The sequence below is a fragment of the Oncorhynchus tshawytscha genome, linkage group LG31, assembly GCF_018296145.1.
Source record: "Oncorhynchus tshawytscha isolate Ot180627B linkage group LG31, Otsh_v2.0, whole genome shotgun sequence".
Classification (NCBI taxonomy): domain Eukaryota; kingdom Metazoa; phylum Chordata; class Actinopteri; order Salmoniformes; family Salmonidae; genus Oncorhynchus; species Oncorhynchus tshawytscha.
Window position 1 is genome coordinate 5,495,799 of NC_056459.1, and position 7,844 is coordinate 5,503,642.

Consider the following 7,844-nt stretch of genomic DNA (forward strand, 5'->3'; position numbering starts at 1 on the left):
CATCCCTTAACTTGGCAGTGACCCGAGAGCCAGTCCTGTTTCAGGAGCCACTACATCCTCTCCCTCTCAGGCTGTCTTGTGGCTTCTCTATAATCTGACTGGCTAATCCCGGTACAAATTGGCAGGCTACCTGACTGTATGTGTTAGCCCATTAGCCCATATGCTAATGGACTAACACAGATGGGAGGGAGGACCACTGTCTCAGCGGCCTGTCTGGCTCTGGCTGCTTTCATAACCACGCAACTGTCTGTGACCGGGTCCACTTTCCTCCCCACTAAACCCAGCCTCACCACACCTTAGTTACAGCAGGCCAGTTAGGGCTTTATGCATGCTGACTGATCGTTCAATCAGTTTGCTAACAGAGTTACAGTATGGTGGTGAGGTAATGTATATAGGGAGATGTTGCTGTCGTACGTGCTAAGTCTTAAGTCTGTCATTGTCATCATTATCCCTGTTGTTTTCATTGTCATCATCATCAATACTCTGATTCATTGCGCTCGTCTTCATCTCCACTGATGTATCATATCAGCAATCTACAATTGCCTTCAACAGTTCATACTCATCATCATCGTCGTCGCGCTCATCAAAGTTTGGGGTCAAACTTTGTTTGTGTACTTTAAATGTACTGTATTTTCTGTAAATCTTTGCCATCTACATTTATAAATGGGCATTACTGATACAAAACATGTATGTTCCACTATTTCAAGCTTCATTTGTCTTGGGCTGTGCATCCCAAATGGCACCCCCTTAGAATTTTTTTCCCAAAAGTGTTCTTTGGGTGTCCCCATAAGACAATCCCTTTTGGTCCCAGGTAGAACCCATTTGGGTTGCATGTAGAACCCTCTGTGGAAAGGGTTTGGGGGCTCCGGACTGCTGGAGGCTCCGGACTGGAGGCCGTCGTTGGAGGCTTCGTGCCATGACTCCTCACTGGAGGCTTTGTGCCATGACTCCTCACTGGAGGCTTTGTGCCATGGATCATCACTGGAGGCTTCGTGCCATGGATCATCACTGGAGGCTTCGTGCCATGGATCATCACTGGAGGCTTCGTGCCATGGATCATCACTGGAGGCTTCGTGCCATGGATCATCACTGGAGGCTTCTTGCCATGGATCATCACTGGAGTGGAGAGACACACAGGAGGCCTGGCTCTGGGAGCAGGCACAACAGGACTCACCAGGCTGGGAAGACATACAGGAGGCTTGGTTCTGGGAGCGGGCACAGGATACACTGGGCCGTGGAGGCGCACTGGAGGTCTCGAGCATTGAGCCTGTACAACCTGTCCTGGCTGGATGGTGACTTTGGCCCGGCACATGCGGGGCGCAGGCACAGGACGCACTGGGCTGTGCAGATGCACCGGAGACACAGTGCACAGAGCCGGCGCAGGATATCCTGGGCCGTAGAGACGTATGCGCTGAGCCGGCACACTCCGACCTGGCTGGATGCCCACTCTAGCCTGACCGATTCGGGGAGCTGGACGGTAGCGCACCGGGCTGTGAACGAGCACTGGAGACACCGTGCGCTCCACTGCATAACACGGTGCCTGACCAGTACGACACTCGCCACGGTAAGCACGGGGAGTTGGCTCAGGTCTCCAACCTGACTCAGCCAAACTCCCCGTGTGCCCCCCTCCAAAAAATATTTTTGGAGTGGCCTCCCGGTCTTTAGTGCCAGCCGTGACCCTGTGTAATCCTGGGCACTCTTTCTCATTGCCTCCGCCTTCCTCTCTGCTTCCAACTCCTCCCACCGCAGGCGATCCTTTCAGGTTAGGATCTCCTCCCATGTCCAGTCCTCCTTTTTCCCACGCTGCTTGGTCCTTTGGTGGTGGGTAGTTCTGTCACGGCCGTCGAAAGAAGTGGACCAAAGTGATGAGCGTACATTTTCCTTTATTTTTAAAATGTCGCCAACAAAACAACAAACGAAAAACAACCGTTAAGCTTAACTGGGCATTAGTGACACTAACAAAGACAACTACCCACACTGAAAGGAGGGAAAAGGGCTACCTAAGTATGATTCCCAATCAGAGACAACGATAGACAGCTGTCCCTGATTGAGAACCATACCCGGCCAAAACATAGAAATAAAGAAACATAGAAAACAAAACATAGAATGCCCACCCCACATCACACCCTGACCTAACCAAATAGAGAAATCAAATGGCTCTTTAAGGTCAGGGCGTGACAGGGTTTTACATGGAACCCAAAAGTGTTCTACTTGAAACCAAAAAGGGTTCTTTTTTTGTAAGAGTGTATTCCCTACATAGTGCACTAGCCTACTTTTCACCGGAGACCTATGGACCCCGGTCAAAAGTAATGCACTGTAGGGTTCCATTTGGGACACAAACTTGCTTTTCACTGCAACACTAATCAGACCAAAATGAACCATCTGTATGACTGCATGCCTCTCATCCCTGACCCCTTACTCCCTCATTCTCCACAGCTTTACGGATTGGACAGACTGAACATCCGAAACTCAAAACCTGTTTTATGACTCAGCCAAACTCCATTCCACAATGCACAAAACCATCTTTACTCCTCAGCTAATTAATCTATGAAACCACAATAGAGAAAATAGCAGTAAATTGTGAAGGCTCATAGCCTCTCACCAAGCTTAAAAAAAGAGTTTGTGTAAAATATACACTCGTAGAGCTAAAATAATGTTTAACTAGAAGTTTGACTGTTTACATTATCTTGTCTGCTTTTTCATGCTTCACAAACAACGTTTCAATTTGACACAATTGTATTGGAAGCATGCAACATAGACCACATGTCACGTTCTGACCTTTATTTCCTTTGTTTTGTCTTTATTTAGTATGGTCAGTGCAAGAGTTGGGGTGGGCAGTCTGTGTGTTTTTCTATGTTGGGGTTTTGAGTTCAGCCTAGTATGGTTCTCAATCAGAGGCAGGTGTCGTTAGTTGTCTCTGATTGAGAATCATACTTAGGTAGCCTGGGTTTCACTTTTGAGTGGTGGGTGTTTGTTTCCGTGTGAGTGTTTGGGCCACACGGTACTGTTTCGGTTTTCGTTTTGTTCACATCGTTTATTGTTTTTTTTGTATTTCAGTGTTCAGTTAGTTTTGAATAAATCATCATGAACACTTACCATGCTGCTCTTTGGTCCTCCGATCCTTCTTGCTTCTCCTCCTCAGAAGAGGAGGAGGAATGCCGTTACACCTCAAGATTTATACATATGAAAAACAAACATATCAATAGTAGTCTACTATTGAAAAGAAGTCGAAGCAGCAGCTGTTGTTGACCAGAAAAAACAGTGAAGCAATAACAGTCTGCTTGACAGGCTAATTTCTCTATAAAAGAAAACGTCTTCATGTTTTCCCAGTGTTGAGAGGACCACCCAGGGTTGTTATGTGTGTTGTGTGTGGTCACTGGCCTGCCTCTGTAGTTTCTCCATACAACCTGAGGAGAGACTATCTGTCTGTCTGCCAGAGTCAGGGGGGTCCAAAACACCTGCTCCATTAGGTAACAGGTGAATACCTGAGGGCCATAGAGGAGGACAAGAGAGAGGGGGGTGAGAGAGAGAGAGGATAGGAAATATGGAGAGGACGAAGGCAGGACAGCGGGATGTGAAAGAAAGAGTGGTATATAGTTGTTTTGATGGGGCACTGTCAGAAATCCTTCCGTCTCCTTGAAGTTAAACAACAAGAGTGATGCAGTCTCTCTCTCAAGGCCATGAACAGTAATCATTAACCTCATAAACGGAATTACTTTAGGTATTATCACACTACTTCAATAGAAAGCACAGTAAATGGCAAATATGAGTCACCTCAGAAAAGTAATCTGCGTCGGAAATGTAATCATGTAAAAAAAAAAAGAATGAGCTTATCACTTGTGTATTTGTGTCATTTGGCAAGTGAAACTGTGGAGGATTGTTGACAGGATTGTTGAGTTATTTTTACAAGTAGGTTGTGTTGAGTCATAAGGACAGTCTAGGAAAATGCGGAGTTACCTATAGGAGTGTCAATCAGGAATAAGGTTGATTGGTGACATCATTTCGTTTTGGGTATGACTTGCTGAATTTCTAATAGTCAGATGAATTTGTATCAGAACCTGTTCTCTTTAATCATGACACAGCTACTGTATCAATAACAACACTATGGTCTATGAAAGGATGTACTGTATCACACTGTATTACTGTATTATTATATATATATATATATTTTATAGAAATGTGCAAAAATGTTTCTGCTTTGTCTTTATTAGGTATTGTGTGTAGATTGATGAGGGGGCAAAAATAATTGAATTAATTTTAGAATAAGTAAAAAGGCAAGGGGTCTGAATAGTATATATATATATATATATATATACCATTACTTTCACATGACAACTCAGCCATTCAGCAGACGCTCCCATCCAGAGCGACCCACAGCTAGTGCATTCATCTTAAGATGGCCAGGCGTGAAAACCACATATCACTTTCGTATCCTAACCATGTATCACTTGCCTCGTTAAATAAAGGTTCAATTCAATTGAAAAAATAATACAATGCTAAATGCATAATACAATGCAAAATGCTGTAGTTCCTGAAAGGTAGGAGACTGACAAGGTGGAGAGACCGCCGAGCATGATGGCTCTGTGTGTTTAGGCTTGAGGTGAGGGCGGATAGCCAACCCCTGAGGACACAGACAGGTGAGTGAAGCTGTCAGGACACTGGATGAGACACACCACAGGAAGCAGGTAGTGTGGCTAACGCAGATCTGTCCACACCACCTCTACTGTGTTGAGAGAGAGACAGAGAGAGACAGAGAGAGAGAGAGAGAGACGGTTTGCCTTCCCTTAATGTCTTTGTTGTTTCTTGACATTTCTGTTTGCGCAATACAAACATCTGCTGAAATCCTGGAAATGTACAGGTCAACTCCACCAGCTGGCGTTCAATTGAACTACCTCAATGGTGTGTGGAGGCGTTTTTGTTGTTGTTGGGTTATGTTTGTGAGCAAGTGCAGTGCGTACGCGAATGTGTGTATGCATGTGTGCATGCATGTGTGTGTGTGTGTGTGTGTGTGTGGCGCCAAGGATGTGACAAGAATGTGTTGACATTCAAAGAGTGGCATCTCTTGAGAACCACATCAAAAACTCAGTGCCACAGACCAGACATGAGTACACGCGTAAGCACGTAAGGACTTTGAGACCTGGTCCCTGTCACACTCCTGCGACACGTGTATGTCACAAAGCCACACACAGAAATCCTCCTTTATCTCTCCAACATGTAGTAAGCAATCCAACAAATACAGTTACAGTTGAAGTCGGAAGTTTACATACACTTAGGTCGGAGTCATTAAAACTAGTTTTACATCCACTCCACAAATGTATTGTTAACAAACTATAGTTTTGGCAAGTCGGTTAGGACATCTGCTTTGTGCATGACACAAGTCATTTTTCCAACAATTGTTTACAGATTATTTCACTGATAATTCACTGTATCACAATTCCAGTGGGTCAGAAGTTTACACTGTGCCTTGAAACAGCTTGGAACATTTCAGAAAATTATGTCATAGCTATAGAAGCTTCTGATAGGCTAATTGACATAATTTGAGTCAATTGGAGGTGTACCTGTGGATGTATTTCAAGGCCTACCTTCAAACTCATTGCCTCTTTGCTTGACCTCATGGGAAATCAGCCAAGACCACCAGAAAATAAATTGTAGAACTCCACAAGTCTGGTTCATCCTTGGGAGCAATTCCCAAACGCCTGAATGTACCACGTTCATCTGTACAAACAATAGTACGCAAGTATAAACACCATGGGACCACGCAGCCGTCATACCGCTCAGGAAGGAAATGCGTTCTGTGTCCTAGAGATTAATGTACTTTGGTGCAAAAAGTGTAAATCAATCCCAGAACGACAGCAAAGGACCTTGTGAAGATGCTGGAGGAAACAGGTACAAAAGTATCTATATCCACAGTAAAATGAGTCCTATATCGGCATAACCTAAAAGACCACTCAGCAAGGAAGAAGCCACTGCTCCAAAACAGCCATAAAAATGCCAGACTATGGTTTGCAATTGCACATGGGGACAAAGATCGTGCTTTTTGGAGAAATGTCCTCTGGTCTGATGAAACAAAATAGAACTGCTTGGCTATAATGACCACCATTATGTTTTGAGGAAAAAGGGGGAGGCTTGCAAGCCGAAGAACACCATCCCAACCATGAAGCACAGGGGTGGCAGCATCATGTTGTGGGGGGTGCATTGCTGCAAGTGGGAATGGTGCACTTCATAAAATAGATGGCATCATGAGGGAGGACAATTATGTGGATATATTGAAGCAACATCTCAAGACATCAGGAAGTTAAAGCTTGGTCACAAATGGGTCTTCCAAATGGACAATGACCCCAAGCATACTTCCAAAGTTGTGGCAAAATGGCTTAAGGACAACAAAGTCAAGGTATTGGAGTGGCCATCACAAAGCCCTGACCTCAATACTATAGAACATTTGTGGGCAGAACTGAAAAAGCATGTGCGAGCAAGGAGGGCTACAAACCTGACTCAGTTACCCTAGCTCTGTCAGGAGGAATGAGCCAAAATTCACCCAACTTATTGTGGGAAGCTTGTGGAAGGCTACCCAAAACGTTTGACCCACGTTAAACCATTTTTAAAGGCAATGCTACCAAATACTAAGTGAGTGCATGTAAACTTCTATCCCACTTCGAATGTGATGAAAGAAATAAAAGCTGAAATAAATCATTCTCTCTACTATTATTCTGACATTTTACATTCTTAAAATAAAGTAGTGATCCTAACTGACCCAAGACAGGGAATTTTTACTAGGATTAAATGTCAGGAATTGTGAAAAACAGAGTCTAAATGTATTTGGCTGAGGTGTATGTAAACTTCCGACTTCAACTGTACTGTATATTACAGTCATCCACTAACACCAAACAAAACCTCCTTTGTTCAGCGTTTTTTGTCATTAATACTGTTCTGGAGGCAGCTCTGTAGTGGTCACTTGCTGGCACAGCCACAAGGCATAACATTTGATTTTAAACCTAACTCTAACCTTAACCCCAACCATACTGCTAAACCTAATGCCTAACCCTAACCTTAAATTACAATATAGCCAATGTTGACTTTAGAGCTGAGTTCTGCCTCCAGGACAAGACTCATGACAATAAACGTCAACCTGCTGTTCATACACACTCAGACAGACACAAGACGCCCATCTCAAATCTTCCATTGTTTTCCTCTTCCATTTATCTGCCTTTCAACGTTACTACTCAAAACAGGGTGTAGTTTTTTTCTGCACTTAAAATATCCCCGAACCGAGAGACTGAAAAACAGCTTCTATCTCAAGGCCATCAGACTGTTAAACAGCCACCACTAACATTGAGTGGCTACTGCCAACACACTGTCAATGACACTGACTCTACTCCAGCCACTTTAATCATGGGAATTGATGGGAAATTATGTAAATATATCACTAGCCACTTTAAACAATGCTACCTTATATAATGTTACTTACCCTACATTGTTCATCTCATATGCATACGTTGATACTGTACTCTATATCATCGACTGCATCCTTATGTAATACATGTATCACTAGCCACTTTAACTATGCCACTTGGTTTACATACTTATCTCATATGTATATACTGTACTCGATATCATCTACTGTATCTTGCCTATGCTGCTCTGTACCATCACTCATTCATATATCCTTATGTACATATTCTTTACCCCCTTACACTGTGTATAAGACAGTAGTTTTTTTGGAATTGTTAGTTAGATTACTTGCTCGTTATTACTGCATTGTCGGAACTAGAAGCACAAGCATTTCGCTACACTCGCATTAACATCTGCTAACCATGTGTATGTGACAAATAAAATTTGATTTTGAT